This window comes from Propithecus coquereli, unplaced genomic scaffold, assembly GCF_000956105.1.
Source record: "Propithecus coquereli isolate 6110/MARCELLA unplaced genomic scaffold, Pcoq_1.0 Scaffold57, whole genome shotgun sequence".
In the NCBI taxonomy this organism is placed as follows: Eukaryota; Metazoa; Chordata; class Mammalia; order Primates; family Indriidae; genus Propithecus; species Propithecus coquereli.
The window spans coordinates 4,200,023-4,217,124 of NW_012151618.1; the positions used below are offsets into that span (position 1 = coordinate 4,200,023).

Here is a 17,102-nt window from a genome sequence, read left to right on the forward strand (position 1 = left end):
GACATCGACATCTACTTATGTTCCTTTTCTCATGGACCCAGTAATGAACAGGATGATCATGAACTAAGCCAAATGCATCTCTACCTACACCACCCTCACCTGGAAGCTTGTCCTCATAAACCCATCCTACCCCAGGTATTCCCTTAATCCACGTGTCTCAAGAGGTATGAATGCTTTGCCCTGGTTAACTCGTACAGGTCACATACTACTTCCCAGTACCCCACTCCCACCTCATGAGAATGTCTCATCTCTCCAGTAAAGTTGCATATTTCCTGAAGACTGTCTTCCTATGTCTTACTTCTCCACTATCCCTCACCACTGGACTGACAACTGGCCAGCTGTCACTCAAATGCTAATTGTGTCTACCATCTGGCTTTCTCTACCAGCCCCTTCCTTCCTCTGGTTCCCTCTGTTCCCTGCTGATTGCATTCAGGAACGACTCAAAAAGTGTCTTGAGACTCCAATGATAACTGCAATTTTTTGGTAAATTAAACTATATTTGCATCAACTCTGCAGTATTTGATTAGCACCTACTATATATCCAGTACTATACTAGCAACTATGGATGGCATGAAAGAAACACAATCCAGCCATTCCCCTCAAGAAGTTTATAATCAGGGTGAGGCAAAAAAGACGAACTCGTTTACAAGAAAGAACAAATAAAGCAATATTATCAGGGAGCAAAATGTCCGGTACACTCTGCAGACCAGCCAGCGCAGGATATCAAAAGGGAAATGGGCTTGAAGTCAGAAGACCTGAACTCTGCTACTTACTTCCTAGCTGTGTGACGCAGACTCTCCCAGACTGTTTCCTCAATATGGTAATATTTATCTAGCAAGATTATTAGGAGGATTAAAGGATATAGCATATGAATAAATTTTATAAACTGTAAACTGAGATACCATCTTATTCTAATTAGAATGGCCATTGCTAAAAAATAAAAAAACAATAGATGCTTGTGCGGGTATGGTGAAAAGGGAACATTTATACAATATTGGTGGGAATGTAAATTAGCACAACCTCTATGGAAATCAGTATGGAGATTTCTCAAAGAACAGCATGGCTTCAAACAAGAGGCAGGACCTCAGCTGATCTACCATTTGATCCTGTAATCCCTCTACTTGGTATCTACCCAAAGGAAAAGAAATCATTGTATCAAAAAGATACCTGCACTAATATGTTTATCACAGAACAATTCACAATTGCAAAGATATGGTATCAACCTAAGTACCCAGCAACCAGTGAGTGAATAAAGAAGATGTGGTATAGACAGACTGTAGAGTACTACTCATGTCTTTTGCAGCAACATGAATGGGACTGGAGGCCCATTACCCTCAAGAAAATAACTCAGGAACAGAAAAATAAAGGCCACATGTGTTCCCTTATGAGAGGGAGCTAAGCTATGGCTATGCAAGGATACACAGAGTGGTATAATGGATACTGGAGACTAAAAAAGGGGGAAGTTAGGAGGGGATGAGAGATTAAAAATTATCTGTTGTGTACAATGTACACTATCTGAATGATGGGTACACTGAAAGCCCAGACATTACCACTAACAATTTATAAATCTAATGGAATTCAACTTAGACCCCCTAAATCTATTGAAATTAAAAAAATAAAAACAAACAACAACAAAAAAAACCCTGTAAACTACTAGGTACATGTAACATGGTTGTTTTACAAGACAAGCAGGCCCTAGGAGGTCAGAAAGGGGGACCAATGTGACCAAGGCTTCAAGCAAGAGCCACGACCTGAGCTGAGCACCTTCAAGCCAGGCAGCATTTAACTCAATGGTGAAGAATATGAAAAACAGCACGTTTGGTGCAAGGGCATGTTTTGACTTCAATTGAATAAGTATTTTTCTTTTTGTAGAGACAGGGTCTTGCTATGTTGCCCAGACTAGTCTCAAACTTCTGGCCTCAAGTAATTTTCCCACCTTAGCCTCCCAAAGCTGGGATTGTAGGTGTGAGCCACTGCACCTAGCCCAGTTGAACTAGGATTGAGGAGCCTTGCTAATCACTTCAAAGGATACAAATATAAATAAAATATAATCCTCTCAAGATTTCTAAGTCATATAGAGATAAGACAAACACACTAATAACTACAAAACTGGCTGTAAACTCAAAGGATGTTTGTGAGTTAACAAGGCAAGTTGAAGATGGCCAGACAACTAACTCTTTGGTGTGTGGGGTTCTAGTTCGTCTACCACCAGCTATGTGGATCCAGCATGGGTCACCAACCTTCTATAGTCCTTGTTTTCTCAAATATGAAGGGGTTTGAACTCAATGGTCGCTTCCCAGCACAAACATTCTATGCTCTATAGGTTGAAAGTTCAGAGCTTAGCCATGAGAAATGTAAGTGGGGTCACGGTGACAAGCTGTCCCTTGAATCGCCTCTAACTCTCTGAAAATGAGAGCCTAGATGAGGGCAGCCGCAGTGGGAATGGGAAGGACGGGATTCAGGAGACATTAATTTTAACACAGGACACAGTGCCACACCGAGTGGAAAAGGACACGACAAAGGAAACTCCAAAGCATGCGGCCTAGGTGGCCAGAACAAAATGGTGTTGCCGACAAAAACAAGCCATTTGAAGTGGGAGAGGGGAGAGAGCTGGAGTGGCCATAAGATGTCTGCAGGTGGATGTTAGATTTTTGGAGGTGGAAGATAATGAGATTGGATTGGGGCAGATTCAGCATTAGGGATCACCAAAGCCATGCCAGAGAGAAATGCTTGAAAATCACCCCGGTTCCCTGTAGTCCACATTTGCCTCTGTCTTCGGGACAGAGTGGCCAACAGTGAAAGGTCTGAAAAGAAAGCCATGACCGTACAAACCACAGAAGACAGAACACTTTGTTAGTTCAGCATGAACGTGACCAAAGATCACAGCAGGGTGTTCTCAGCCAAACTAAATTACACAGGACGTGATGGGCAGCCCCTGCCGTTCTAATGAAACTTTATTTCCAGGCATCATTGCTCTGCTGTAAGGTACTTCAGGGAAATGTCAGAGAAGACAGCTGCATGTCCCTTTGCCTGCACAGCATTTTCTCCATGGGAGCCTGCAATGAGGCACCTCCTCAGATTCAAAACTTAGGCCTTGGCCGTCATCATCATACACTACTCATCTGACACATGTCAGTGAAAACACACACTGGCCAGGAGTAATATCATTCTTCTCCTGCTCTTTCTCTGCCTCTCTCACTCTCCTTGAAACAATTACCACTTTTACCACGGATGCTAATGAGTGATATGCTAAAACGCTTCTCTAATTACCTAACGTCTGTGGGTTTTCAGAAGAGAATTTGTTTAATTATATCACGTCTGCTATGTTTTTGTTCTGACTCAAAACAATACTACTAAGAATATGCACATACATGTCTCCTGATGCACACCAGCAAGAGCTTCTCTAGGAAATTGCTTTCCAACCTTTTTCGTGATATTTATATGACCTACCAAGGGAAATGCTCATGATCAAAGGCAACAAGTATGAGGGCTCCAGAAAGGCCAGGCCCTGCCCAGCTACCCCAAGGGAAGAGGGGTTCAATATCTCAACATATTGGAACCAGGTCAGTGCACACCAGGGAAAGCTCTGCTCTAGGGTAGATGCCAAAGAGTGAACTACCCAGGCTGCAGGTATGTGCATGTTCAGTAATACAAGATAATGCCAAATTGTTGTCTAATACAGCTGTTTTATACTCTTAACTTCACTTTTTTTTTTTTTTGAGGCAGAATCTCACTCTGCCACCGCAGGTAGAGTGCAGTGGCATCATCATAGCTCACAGCAACCTCAAACTCCTGGGCTCAAGCCATCCTCCTGCCTCAGTCTCCCGAGTAGCTAGGACTACAGGGGCACGCTAGCATGCCCAGCTAATTTTTTCTACTTTTGGTAGAGATGAGGTCTCGGTTTTGCTCAGGCTGATCTCGAACTCGTGACCTCAAGCAATCCTCTTGCCTCGGCCTCCCACTAACTTCGCATCTTGACCAATCTTTGGTGTTTGTTATTCAGACTTCTTAAAACTGTGATCTAAACTAGTATTTCTCTGATTACTAATGGGGTTGAACTTTATTTTTAATTTTTTGGGCACTCAGTTTCCTCTTATAAAAAAGCACATTTGTGTCTTTTCCCTATTTTTTCTATTTTGTTGTCTTTATCTTATGGATGTGCAGTTCTTCATATATTCAGATACTATTTATCAGCTACGTATGTTGCAAATATATTCTTCCTGTTTGTTTTTTTACTTTTTAAATGGCTCTTAGTCAAATTTATCAATTTTTTATAGTTAGTTCTCTTTATATCATGATAGAGAAATCCTTCTTTACCTAAAGTGATAAAGATATTCTTCTATGTTATTTTCCAAAAGGTATTGCCTTTCATATTGAAGTCTTTAATACACTGGGGATTTAAGGTATATATAGGGATCCAATTTAATTATTTTTCCCTTAAAGATATCCAATTATCATAGTACCATTTACTGAATAAAATTATCCTTCCCCCAGTGATCTGCCATGTATGGACAGATCTGTTTCAGGACTTTCTATTCTGTTCCATTGGTCATTTTGGCCACCGCTGGGCCAATGCCACAAAGCCTTAATCACTAAGGCCTTATAATACACCATCATAGCTGGTAGGACTGGTGCCCCAACTTACTATGGACATTCTTGACCCTTCACACTTCCATCTAAGTTCCCCAAAAGCCATATGGGGATTTGATTGGGACTGCATTAAATCTATAAATCAAACCGAGAAGACTGACCTATTCATGATATTTAATCTACCTATACATGTATATTTCTCCATTTATATATTCTTTAATGCCTTTAAAACATTTTAAAACTTCACAAAAGAAGACATGCAGATGGTAAATAAGTATATGAGAAGATGCTTAATATCATATGTCATTAGAAAATTGCAAATTAAAACGAGATATCACTATATCTATTAGAATGACCAAAATTCAAAACACTGACAACACCAAATGCTGGTGAGGATGTGGATAACAACAAGAACTTTCATTCATTGCTGGTGGGAATGCAAAATGGTACAGCCACTTTGGAAGACAGTTTGGCAGTTTCTTACAAAACTAAACATATTCTTACCATACAATCCAGCAATTGCACTCCCTGGTATTTGCCCAAATAGGGGGAGAACTTATGCCCACACAAAAACCTGCCCACAGATACTTGTAGCAGCCTTATTCACAATTGCCAGGACCTGGAAGCAACAAGATGTCCTCCAGTAGGTGGATGGCTAAATAAAATGTGGCACATTCAGACAATGAAATATTATTCAGAGCAAAAAGAAATAAGTTATCAAGCCATAAAAAGGTTCCATGGAGGAACCTTAAATGCATATTACTAAGTGGAAGAAATCAATCTGAGAAGACTGCATACGGTATGATTCCAGTTATGTGACAGACATTCTAGAAAAGGAAAAACTAGGAAGATAGTAAAAACATCAGTGGTTATCAGGAGTTGGGGAGTGGAAGAGATAAACAGACAGAACACAGGATTTTTAGGGCAGTGAAACTATTCTGTATAATATTATTAATACTGGATAGATGTCATTACACATTTGTCCAAACCCACAGAATATATAACACCAAGCGTGAACCCTGATGTAAACTATGGACTTTGGGTGATAACGATGTGACAATGTAGGTTCACTGATGGTAATAAATGTACCACTCTGGTATGGGGTGTTGACTAGCGGAGAGGCTCGCATGTTGGGGGAGGGAAATATACAGGAACTCTGCACTTTCTGCTCAATATTACTGTGAACCCAAAACTGCTCTAAAAATAGTTTATCTAAAAAAGTGAATTTTTTAAAATTTTTCAATAAATACTCTTCATAAAGATCTTGTACATCTTTTAGTTTATTAACTAGTATTATATTTATATTTTTGTCACCACTGTGATATCTTTTAAATATGTATCTTCCATGTCTTACTTAGCCACATTAATTCTAACAATTTGTTAGACATATAAGGTAAAAATAATTAAATTTGCTTTCTTCCTTTCTAATCTTTACACCTTTTATTTATATTTCTTGTCTTACTGTGTTAGTAAGAATCTCCAAAAAATAGTGAATGGACATGGTGATACAGTCTTGTCTTGATTATATAACATTCCGCCAAGAAGAACATTTGCTGTAGATTTTGGGTAAATATTTTTGTCAGGTTAAGGAAGTTCATCTGTTCCTAGTTTGCTGAGTATTATGAGTGGATGTCAACTTTATTACATTTTTTCTGCATGTATTGAGATTACGTGATTTGTCTTTTTTTTAATGTTAATTTACTACCTTTTTTATTTATTCTGCCTTTGATATTTATCTTTCCTACTTCTAGTTTCTTCTCTCACTTTCCTGGCTTCTGTTCTTGATTCATACTTTGTACCCAGAATTTCTTTTTCAAAGTCATTCTCTTCCCTCCTTGTACATTCTCCAGGGGGTGGGCGGTGGGCGAGAGGGAAAGGAGGTAGTTCTCAGAGTAATTAATAAATATTGGAATGGCTAAAAAATGAAATACCTAATAAGTGCCAAGTACTTGAGATTATCTTACCCAAAACCAATCTTCAAATGTACCACATTATATTTACATGAGTTGCTCTGGTCTTGGGCTAGGAAAAAAGTTACTAGAGATGCAGTCACTTATAGGCAGATTTATTACAGAATGTTTTCAACTGAAATGGTATTTCATCCTCGAGAGAAATATCAAAAATTCATTGGGTATCTTTTGTTTTTTCCGTATAGTACTCTATTTGACTTTAGGGCTTGAGCTCCCCCATTATAACACCTAAAAAATAGGATAACAGATTTCAAAAATTATAAGCATCTCAGAGAGATAAGGAATGATGCTTATGTATTCTGTAATTCAACATTATCTGTTAAACAGGCTAGCCCCTGTCTCATAACCACATCTTAATTTTAAAATTAAAGAAGTTGAAGCCAAATTTATTAACTCTGCCTAATAATTTAGGACCCAATCCACTTTTTTAAAAAAAAACTTTACCAAGTTTTTTCATTTAGCCTAGATGCAATTATCCTAAAGTCTACATTTCATTTAACTCCATGAAATGCATTTATTTGAACAAAGATGTTAGAGTAAGCATGATCTAAAAGTGAAAAGAACCACTTACGCAAAAGAAATAGAAATTAGCAAACAACTCTATAACAAAATTCTAGGGTCTTTAATCTTACGAAAGATAAATTAAACATCACAAGAAAATACAACATTTACTCCACATCTGATTTCAAAGAGTATCACAACTACAATAATTAAATTTTCTAATGCCATTAAAATCTTCGTTTTTGTGATTTCTACATACCCTTAATTATTTTTAGTTTTTAAACAATGTTCAGACCTCTAGAAGCTAGTCTAGATGAGAATATGTTTTTTAAAGAACTTTTAAGTTTTTTTTAGAGAAAAATAAACTTGGCTAAAATGACAAATGTGAAATTACAAAAATTATAAAGCATAGGATAATACAAAAAAGGGCTGTACTGTTCATGACACATATGAGAGTATTTCCCAAGAAATATATATATTAAATGTTCTTCAAATATAATAGGACTTAAATGCAGAATAGCACACATATACCAATCCAAAAGCTGTTAATAATTTTAAATGAAACCCAGGCATAGTGACATACACCTATAGTCCCAGCAACTCAGGAGGCCAAGGCAGGAGGATCACTGGATTCCAAGAGCTCGAGGCCAACCTGGGCAGCATAGTGAGACCCTGCCTCAAAAACAATAATAATTTTAAATGAAGTCTGATACATGGATTGGCCTCTGCCACCAATCCGAAGATACACCAGCGAAGCTAAAAGCCACTGAAGAGGGAAACAGTCTGGTTTGAGTGATTGAAATTTGGGCAACAGCTCGTGACCACATCAGTTAAACATCTAACAAGCAAGCTCTGAGGATGTGCCGTGCCCTTGTCACTACATTCAGCACCATGAACGTGGTTCTAGAAAAACAACAGCCTAATAGGTGAGCTCTACGTGGAAATGAACAGTGAAAATGCAGTGAAACAACAACCTTAATAGAAGTATGTACAAAATGCTGGGGAAGCAGGAGACAGAGCCAGAGGGAGGAGGAGGAGCCCACTATGCCCAGTGAAGGAATCAGAAAAACTTCACAAAGGGCTTCTGAGCCAAGGACTAAAATCAGAACGTGAGTGTCCAGGCACGTGGAGGGACAAGTGACAAATGAGAATGGACAAAAACCACACAGTGCACAGGATAACATGGGGATGAACTTTACCTCATATGTCAGCCAAATAAGCATAATCCTTTAAAGACGACAGATGTTATAAACAAAATCATTATTGACACCAATCCAAAAGGTATAACATTTTTTACGGGATTTGTTAAGGGAAGTCTGATATTCACAATACAAAAAAATAGAGCAGGTCTAAAGCCATCAAGAACGGACACACGTATTGGGCTCAGTGATTAGGGGTATGCACTTGCAGAGGTATGAGAGACTAAAAGTTACTTATGATGCGTTGAGGGGACCTCAGCAGACGGATGTGGCTAAAGGGGTACATGGAGGCAAGAGAGGGCATATCCAGGACAGAGGCTGAAAAGATGGGAACGTGTTTGGGACCTAGGCCTGAAAGGACTCTTAGATGGCACTAAAAAGTTTGGGTGTTGGCCGGGCGCGGTGGCTCACGCCTGTAATCCTAGCTCTCTGGGAGGCCGAGGCGGGCAGATTGTTTGAGCTCAGGAGTTCGAAACCAGCCTGAGCAAGAGCGAGATCCCGTCTCTACTAAAAATAGAAAGAAATTAATTGGACAACTAAAAATATATAGAAAAAAAATTAGCCGGGCATGGTGGCGCATGCCTGTAATCCCAGCTACTCGGGAGGCTGAGGCAAGAGGATCGCTTGAGCCCAGGAGTTTGAGGTTGCTGTGAGCTAGGCTGACGCCATGGCACTCCAGCCCGGGCAACACAGTGAGACTCTGTCTCAAAAAAAAAAAAAAAAGTTTGGGTGTTATCCTCTGGACAATGGAAAGCTACCACAGGCTTTTTATGCAGGAGAGGAACAGGAGATGTGTGTCTTAGAGAGATCTCCACGGCAGCCACGTTGAGACTGGAAACACACAGAGCATCCAGAGGCTACGGGGCTATGGACTGAATGTTGTGTGTCCCCCAGATTCATCTGTTGAGATCTAACCCTCAATGTGATGGTGTAAGGAAGTGGGCCTTGGGAGGTATCAGGTGATGAGGGCAGAGCCCTCATGAATGGGATTAGTGCCCTTACAGGAAGAGGCCAGAGAGCTATCTTCCCGCCAGGTGAATATACACTAAGAAGTCAGGAGTTTGCACCTGGAAGACAGCCCTCGCCAGAACCCAACCCTGCTGGCACCTGATCTCAGACTCGCAGCCTCTAAAACTCTGAGAAATAAATTCCTGTTGTTCATAAGCCATTGATTCTACGGCAGTTTGTTTTAGCAGTCCAAAGTGGCTAAAGAGAGAGAGAGACAGAGAGAGAAAGAGACAGAGAGAGAGGGAGACAGTGTGTCAGTGACAGTAGAACGAAGAGGAAGGGAGTAATTGGATTAATTCAAGATATATTTAGGAGATAGAAGTCTACATAACTTCTTTAGTGCAGTGGTGCTCACTACAGCTGCAAACTCCTGGCCTCATGCGATTCTCCCACCTCAGCCTCTTGTGTCGTGGGATTACAGGCACGAGCCACCCCACTTGGCCAATGTAATTTCTTAACTGACTAGTATAGAAGTTAAAGATAATCAAAACTTTTAGTTTGGTAAGTGAGTGGTATTATCATTAACTGAGAGAGGAAAAGATGGCTTGAGAAGGTGATTATTATAATTAATACTTACTGAGAACTTCTCTAATTCCTTTAAAATATTAACTCATTTCATCTTCACGACAACCCTATAAAGTTCCTAAATCTACAGATGAAAAAAACCAATGCACAAAAAGGTTAAGAAACTTGCCCAAGGTCACATAGCCAGAATTGGCAGAACCGAGATCTGAACTCAGGCACCTTCTCAACTACTATGTTACACTGTATGGGACACCACCAACTAAATATCCCTAATGTCTGAGGGACACCCAGAAAGTTGTGTTTAATTGGTACTTGGAAAACAGAACTAGAGTTCAAAAGAAGAAGAAGGCTATGAATTTTACAGTCACCAACATAGAGGCCACGGGAGAGATGAGATGGGCATTTAAAGTGAGGAAAGCACCAGAATACAAGGGGCGGCAAGAGAGAGCCAAGGACACCAGAAAGGGGATTTTTTGAGCAGCGATAACCCACAGGCTGGGTTGGTTACCACAGCACAGAGCTGCACGCGTAAAGCAATCTGGATTTTCTCCTTTGCTGGGTGATGAATCTAGCTAAACGACAGCTAAAGGATCCCTGCTCGGATTATGTCATTGAGAAGGAAAACCTGACGGAGTATGAAATGGGGAAGATAAGAAAAAACAACAAAAAATTGATGCTCTCAACTCTTGGAAGGATGATTTATACCTGTGTTTGAGCAAAGCGGCTCCTGCCTCCAGATGAGCAATGTGAGCTCATCTCTCAAGCAGCACCCGGCCTCATCCATCACCCACTTGCCTCTCTCCCCCACCGCCCCCATGCCAGGGGACCTCTGCTCTGCCAAGAGGGCAGGGCCCCAGCCACGCTGCAGCAACACCAGGCGTGCAGAAAAAAACATCCTCTTGCAAAGACAGGGCAAATAAATAATAGCTCCTGCAATAATAAGCTTTTGTTTTTAATGGGCTTCATAATGACTCATCAGCTATCAACCTATGCTATATCCTGAACTCTGGCTCTAAAACCACCAAGTTCAGAGGGGGGAAGAACGGAATAATAGCAAAAGATGGCCCGATCTCTCAGGAAGCTTTAATCCTAAGAAGGAAAAACAGAAATGCGGGGGAGGTGACTACTTCCTTTTTGAGCACTCAGGTACTGAAGGTCTGGAGAGGGCGGAAGCTGAAACAGCGGCAGAGAGAGGCAGCCTGCCCTGGCCACGAACGTGGGCAGCCCGGTTGCCATGGTGCCATCCTCCTGGGCAGCAGGGTTTCATCAACCCGCTGTATTTCTGCCTCAGTTCCTGTCTTGTGGGCAGCAAAAGCAGCAAGAAAGAAGAAAAATGTTGTTTGTATTCTAATGGCTGCAGGGTCATTGAATACTGTGTAGAAGGATAAGGACACGGTGACAAGAGACAGAAAGCAACCAAGACCAGGGGTAAACCCCTTTGGGATGTATTAAATCCAACCTCGTTCTATGGACGAAATGCCCTCATGAATAAACACTCCTCCCAAAACATTTTTTTGATACTTATAATCTAAGAATCGTGACAGAGAATGTCGATTTGTAATCAAGGCTCTTTCCCACAATGACTTCTGATAACGGGGCTCTGGGTTCACTCCCAGGTGAAAAGCATGAGCTTGTGGCAAAGAAAACAAAATGGTGTGTTTCCTGGTCAGCACCCTGCAGTGGAAGTCGGGACACCCTGCAGGATGCCTTGTCGCTGACACAAATTAGTGGAATCATTTTATCACTTCTAAGCCTCGATTTCTTCACCTGTAAAATGACACGGCTGGAGATGAACATTAAGAATCCTTCTACTCTCTTAACCTATAGTTGGAGGTACTCAGGGCAAGGGAACCCTTCCAGTTGCCTCTCCCAGGATATCAGTCTGTCCATGTGCCAGGAGCCTGACTGTGTCTCCAGGGACACGAGACTAGGAAAGTGCCTACAACTCAATGGAAGCTAAGTAAACACATGCACACTCAGAGTTAGATCCATATATTCAATTAAACCACGAGTTAGTGAGCAGGAGCCATGTCTTACCCATCTTCACATACTGAGCATCCACCGCAGTCCAGGCACTTGGCCTAAATGTTTATTGCATGCATTTCGGGACCAATCTTTAAAATGTGATATTAATTTTTTTTTTAGAGATAGAGTCTCACTCCGTGGCCCAGGCTGGAGTGCAGTGGCGCAATCATAACTCACTGCAGCCTCTAGCTCCTGAGCTCAAGCAATCCTCCTGCCCCAGTCTCCCGAGTAACTAGGACTACAGGCATGCACCACTACACCTGGCCAATTTTCCTTTATTTTTTATAGAGAAGAGGTCTCATCATGTTGCCCAAGCTGGTCTCAAACTCCTGCCCTCAAGTGATCCTCCCATCTGGGCATCCCAAAGTGCTGGGATTATAGGCAAATGCCACTATGCCCAGCCAATACTATGAAATTTTTCAAACATATTTGTTGTGGGTTCAATTGTGTTCCTCCAAAATTCACATGTTGAAGTCCTAACTCCCAGTACCTCAAAATGTAATAATTTTTGGAGATAGGACCTTTATAGAGGTAATCAAGTTAAAAAGAGGTCATTAGGGTGGGCCCTAATCCAATATGACTGATGTCCAGATAAGAAGAGGAAATTTGGACACAGACCTGAACAGAGGGAAGATGACATGAGGGACACAGGGCAAAGACAGGCCTCTACAAGCCAAGGAGAGGGGCCTGGAACAGATCCTCCCTCACACTCCTCGGAAGGAACCTACCCTGCTAACAGTTTGATCGGACTTCTGGGCTCCAGAACCATGAGACAATAAATTTCTGTTGTCAAAGTCACGCAGTTTTGAAGCCACCCGGTTTATGGTGCTTTGTTACAGCAGCCCTAGTAAACTAATACAATATCCAAAAGTAGAGAATTGTGTCATGAAACCTCCCAGCACACTCATCACCCAGACCTTTCACTCCTGCACACTTCACTATTCCCCCCTAAAATATACGGACCTTTATTCACATAGCTGAAATACCCTTATCAAACCTAACAAAACTAATAATTTCAAGGCAGATTTAATTCATAGAAGAAATATGCCTTATACTAAAACACGCACATTCCTCCATTAAAGCTATTAATATTAAAAACAAAATCCCAATAAGCTTGAATTTTTGTCAATAAAATCCCCAGAGGATAAGCAAGACTGTTAGAGTATTCAGTGTCTTAGCTCTCTTATTCAACATATTATCTAAGAATAAAAACTTATGTTACTTTATTAGAGTATAGAAAAGAAAGGAAGAAATGTAGTGGGTATTCATATTCACTCCCTGGTCATTGAAAATGCACTGTTCAAACTCATCCCAAGAAATTCAGCAGATATCATGAAGTCTGTCATGAAAAATAATAATATGTGCAATGGTATTTATGTTAAATTGCACGTGATTCAAGCATATTGAAAACTGGCATGGCAGAGCTCAAAACCACTACAAGGAAAAAAAAAGATAAACGCAAAACCATACCTTTACAGGGCAGAGAACCGTTTGTCCAATTTTTCTAAAACTTTAGAGACCAGAGTTGCCAACACTTCCGCAATTGACAACTTCCAATCACATGTCCTCTTCGAGAAGGTTACTTTTTGTCTAATATTAAGACAAAGAGAAATGTTAAAGTCAGAATGGCCTACTTATAAACGTTTTCAAAAGAGTCTTTTGAAAAGCAGTCCGCTCCATCAACTTTCAAAATCAGGCACCGCTATAAAAACCCACAATCCAGCTAATTAGTCTCAGCTGTTCGTCATATGGCCCTGCGACCAGTCAAGTGATTTTTCCCCTTTCAAGCTTCCTAAGATCTAATTCGACTGGCCTCTCACACAGAGGGTGGCTTTATTAACCTCTTCTGGTGTTGGAAGACTGGCAGTAGTACTTCAACTCTTTCTTTCGCTCCCCCAAATGAAAAAAGAACACGTGTTTTCTTGAGAAAACATCTTGAAAAGTATCGTGTTCTCAAGTCCTTAAAGGTTATATAATATTAATATTGTTTCTTTACAAATACAATACCTGACCCAAAATATGGGAGACCAAATTGAAGTGGCCGGAGGGAAGGGCCATATTACTTCCCAGACCTTGCTCCTGGCCTCCAGACCCATGAATAAAACAGTCTACAAGGAGGTCCACCCAGCTAGCTTGATGGCGTCTCAAATCCAACATGTCCTGCACTCAACTTACCTCCTTTACTCTCTTCCATGACCCTGCTTCAGACCCACTCCTCTTCCTGTGTGTTGAGTAACACAATTCCAACGCACACTCAGCCAGAAATCTGATAGGTCTGATAATTCCTCCCTCTCTTCCCTCTCCCACTTCCAGGTGGCCACCAAGTCCTAGGGATCTTTCCTCCTCTCGCCCTTATTCCGAGTTTTTATAATCCCTTGTCTGGAGGGCTATGATAAACCACTTATTTCATTTTCTGGTCCCCAACCTGGTCCTGCCTCTGATCTATCCCCCACACCACACCCAAAGTGGTATTTCCAAAAAGCAAACGGGAATCCATCACTCTCCTCCATAAACCCTGCTAATGGCTCCCCACAACCTCCACAATAAAATCCCTATTCCTTAGGCTTCTGCCTTAAGTGTCACCTACCATTCCCTGTCTCCTGCCTGTGAGCTGCTGGAGTCCAGACACCAGAATTCTTTGTAATTAACAAGTGGTTCTCAAAATGTGGTTGAAAGACCAGCATTACCAGCATCTTCTAGGAAGTTGTTAGAAACACACATTCTTAGGCCTACCCCACCTCAGATTGTTTGAGGATGAGACACAGCTGTCCCTGGTTTAACAAGCCCTCCAGGTGATTCTGATACACACTAAGGTCAGAGCAAAGCTTTGGTCAGCAAGAGGCTTAGTTCTTTGGTTCCTTCTTCTGCCACCAATGCTGAGTTATATACCCTTTCTTTGGGCTTACTATTTCTAGAACCTGTCACCCCTGTGTGATAATTATCCAACTTACTTCTTGGTTTCTCTGTTGGTCTGTGGATATCTTGAAAGCAGGGATTGTATCTTATTTATTTTTGATTCACTCACCCCACAATCACTTACTGAGCACTAACTAATCATTGGGTGAGATGTTGGACATACAACTAAACAATCTATCCCTTGCCTCTAGGAGAAGCTACCTTCTCATTTTGGCAGTTCAAAGTGTGACTGAAGACTCAATCTGTCCAATCTACAAAATCCCATCACCAACCTCAAGAACTGCAGGCAACTAAAAAAGCCTGAACATAACCAGTTTGACATCGCTTGTGGTAAATGAAATGGAATTTTTGGTTCATACCTTTTGCTGACTCAAATATATAGGCATGGTTTATAAAGGGGGAAAGGATACATTTTCATGAAAACTTGTATATTGCTCTCAGCAATCTCTAGAATTTGGAGAATAATCTGGTAAGGAAAAGTACTAAGATCTTTAACTCTCAGATTAAAATTCATTAGAGTTAACTTATTCTAATTCCAGAAGTTAAGTTTCTGGGACTGCAAATTGGTACAGCATCTGTGGAAAAGAATTTGGAGATACCTCAAAGAGCTGCAAGTAGAACTACCATTTGATCCAGCAATACCACTATTAGGCATCTACCCAAAGGAATAAAATTCATTCTATAATAAAGACATCTACACTCGAATGTTTACAGCAGCGCAATTCACTATAGCAAGGATGTGGAAACAATCCAAGTGCCCATCAATCTATGAGTGGATTAATAAAATGTGGTATATGTATACAACGGAATACTAGTCAATTATAAAAAACAACGGTGATCTAGCACCCCTTATATTTTCCTAGATAGAGCTTGAGCCTACCCTCCAAAGTGAGGTATCACAAGAATGGAAGAAAAGGCACCACATGTACTCGCCATCAAACTGGCACTGACTGATCAACACTGAGGTGCTCACACAATAGTAATATTCTTTGCGGGTAGGGGGTTGGGGATGGGTAAACTCACAACTAATGGACGTGGTGAGTGTTGTAGGGGGGGAAGGGCACATCTCAAATCATGGTTGGGATGTGGCAAAGTCATAACATGTAGCCAAAATGTTTGTACCCCTATAATTCCATGAAATAAAAAAATTTAAAAAAAAAGAAGTTAAGTTTCATATTAGCACTTCTCAACCTTCATGTATATAGGAATCTCCCAAGAATCTCTTTAAATGCTAATTCTTATTCAATATGCCTGTGGGGAGTTCAGAATTCTATATCTCTAACAAGCACCCAGGTGATACTGAGGTTCCTAGTCCTAGAACTATACTTTGAATAGCAAGTAAAACTAGGATAATACCATTTTTCATAGAGCTGTTGGTTTTCTCCTTAAAGCAAAAAAAAAAAACTTTTGTAGATACCTTTGCAGTGAAAGTTTTCTAAAATATCTTTCAGAGTTCAGGATAAAGATAGCATACTAAACATGTACATGTAGTTCTGCTGCCTCTCAAAATCTCACTCATATAACAATAAACATAATTTTATTTCTTTTTTTTATTTCAGCATATTATGGGGGTACAGATATTTAGGTTACGTATGTTGCCCTTGCTCCCCCTCCCCCCCCAAGAATTTTATTTCTTTAAGACATAAACTCACAAGGGCAATGATCAGGTTAGTAGAAGCAACAAAATGTTGGCAGCTAGAAGGTAGAGGGACAAGAGGCAACTGATTAGCAGACCTTGAAAAGCTTACTCCTTATCTTCCTGTAGGGAACTCTGAGAAGCAATTCATCACAGAACATCCAGAAAGTCTCAGGGATTCAGAGCCCACAAACCTCTAGAAGTTGGGAGAAGGTAAAGTTGGAGCTCAAAACAGATGGAATGATAGAAGTCTGCTTTAAATGCAGTTCAGCACACCAAGAGAAGAAGAAAGGAACAAAAGGACTACAAAACAGAAAACAATGGACAAAATGGTAATAGTAAGTCCTTACCTGTTGAAAATTACTTTAAATGTAAAAGGATTAGATTTTCCAATCAAAAGACATAGAATGACAGAGTATATAAAAAAGATAAGCTCCAACTATTTGCTACCTACAAGAGAGTCACTGTAGATTTAAGGACAAACATAGACTAAGAGTGAGGGATGGAAAATAATATTCCATGCAAATGGAAATCAAAAGAGAAATGCAAATTAAAACCACAATGATTTTGATCACATCTGTTAGGATAACTATTATTAAAAAAACAAAAGATAACAAGCGTTGACAAGGATATGGAGAAAAAGGAAACCCTCATACACTGCTGGTGGGGATTTAAATTGGTACAACCACTATAGAAAACAGTATGAAGTTTCTTCAAAAAACTAAAAATAGA

The 17,102-nt window shown here is 40.5% G+C and overlaps 1 protein-coding gene across 1 annotated transcript in view; it reads right to left on the minus strand.

Moving 5' to 3' along the window:
• Positions 1–17,102, minus strand: part of RAB27A (RAB27A, member RAS oncogene family) — a 72,145-nt gene that overhangs the window by 42,158 nt on the left and 12,885 nt on the right. The window contains exon 2 of the mRNA XM_012658100.1: positions 13,289–13,408. The gene's annotated coding sequence lies outside the window, so the exon portion shown is untranslated. The remainder of the gene's footprint in view (positions 1–13,288; positions 13,409–17,102) is intronic.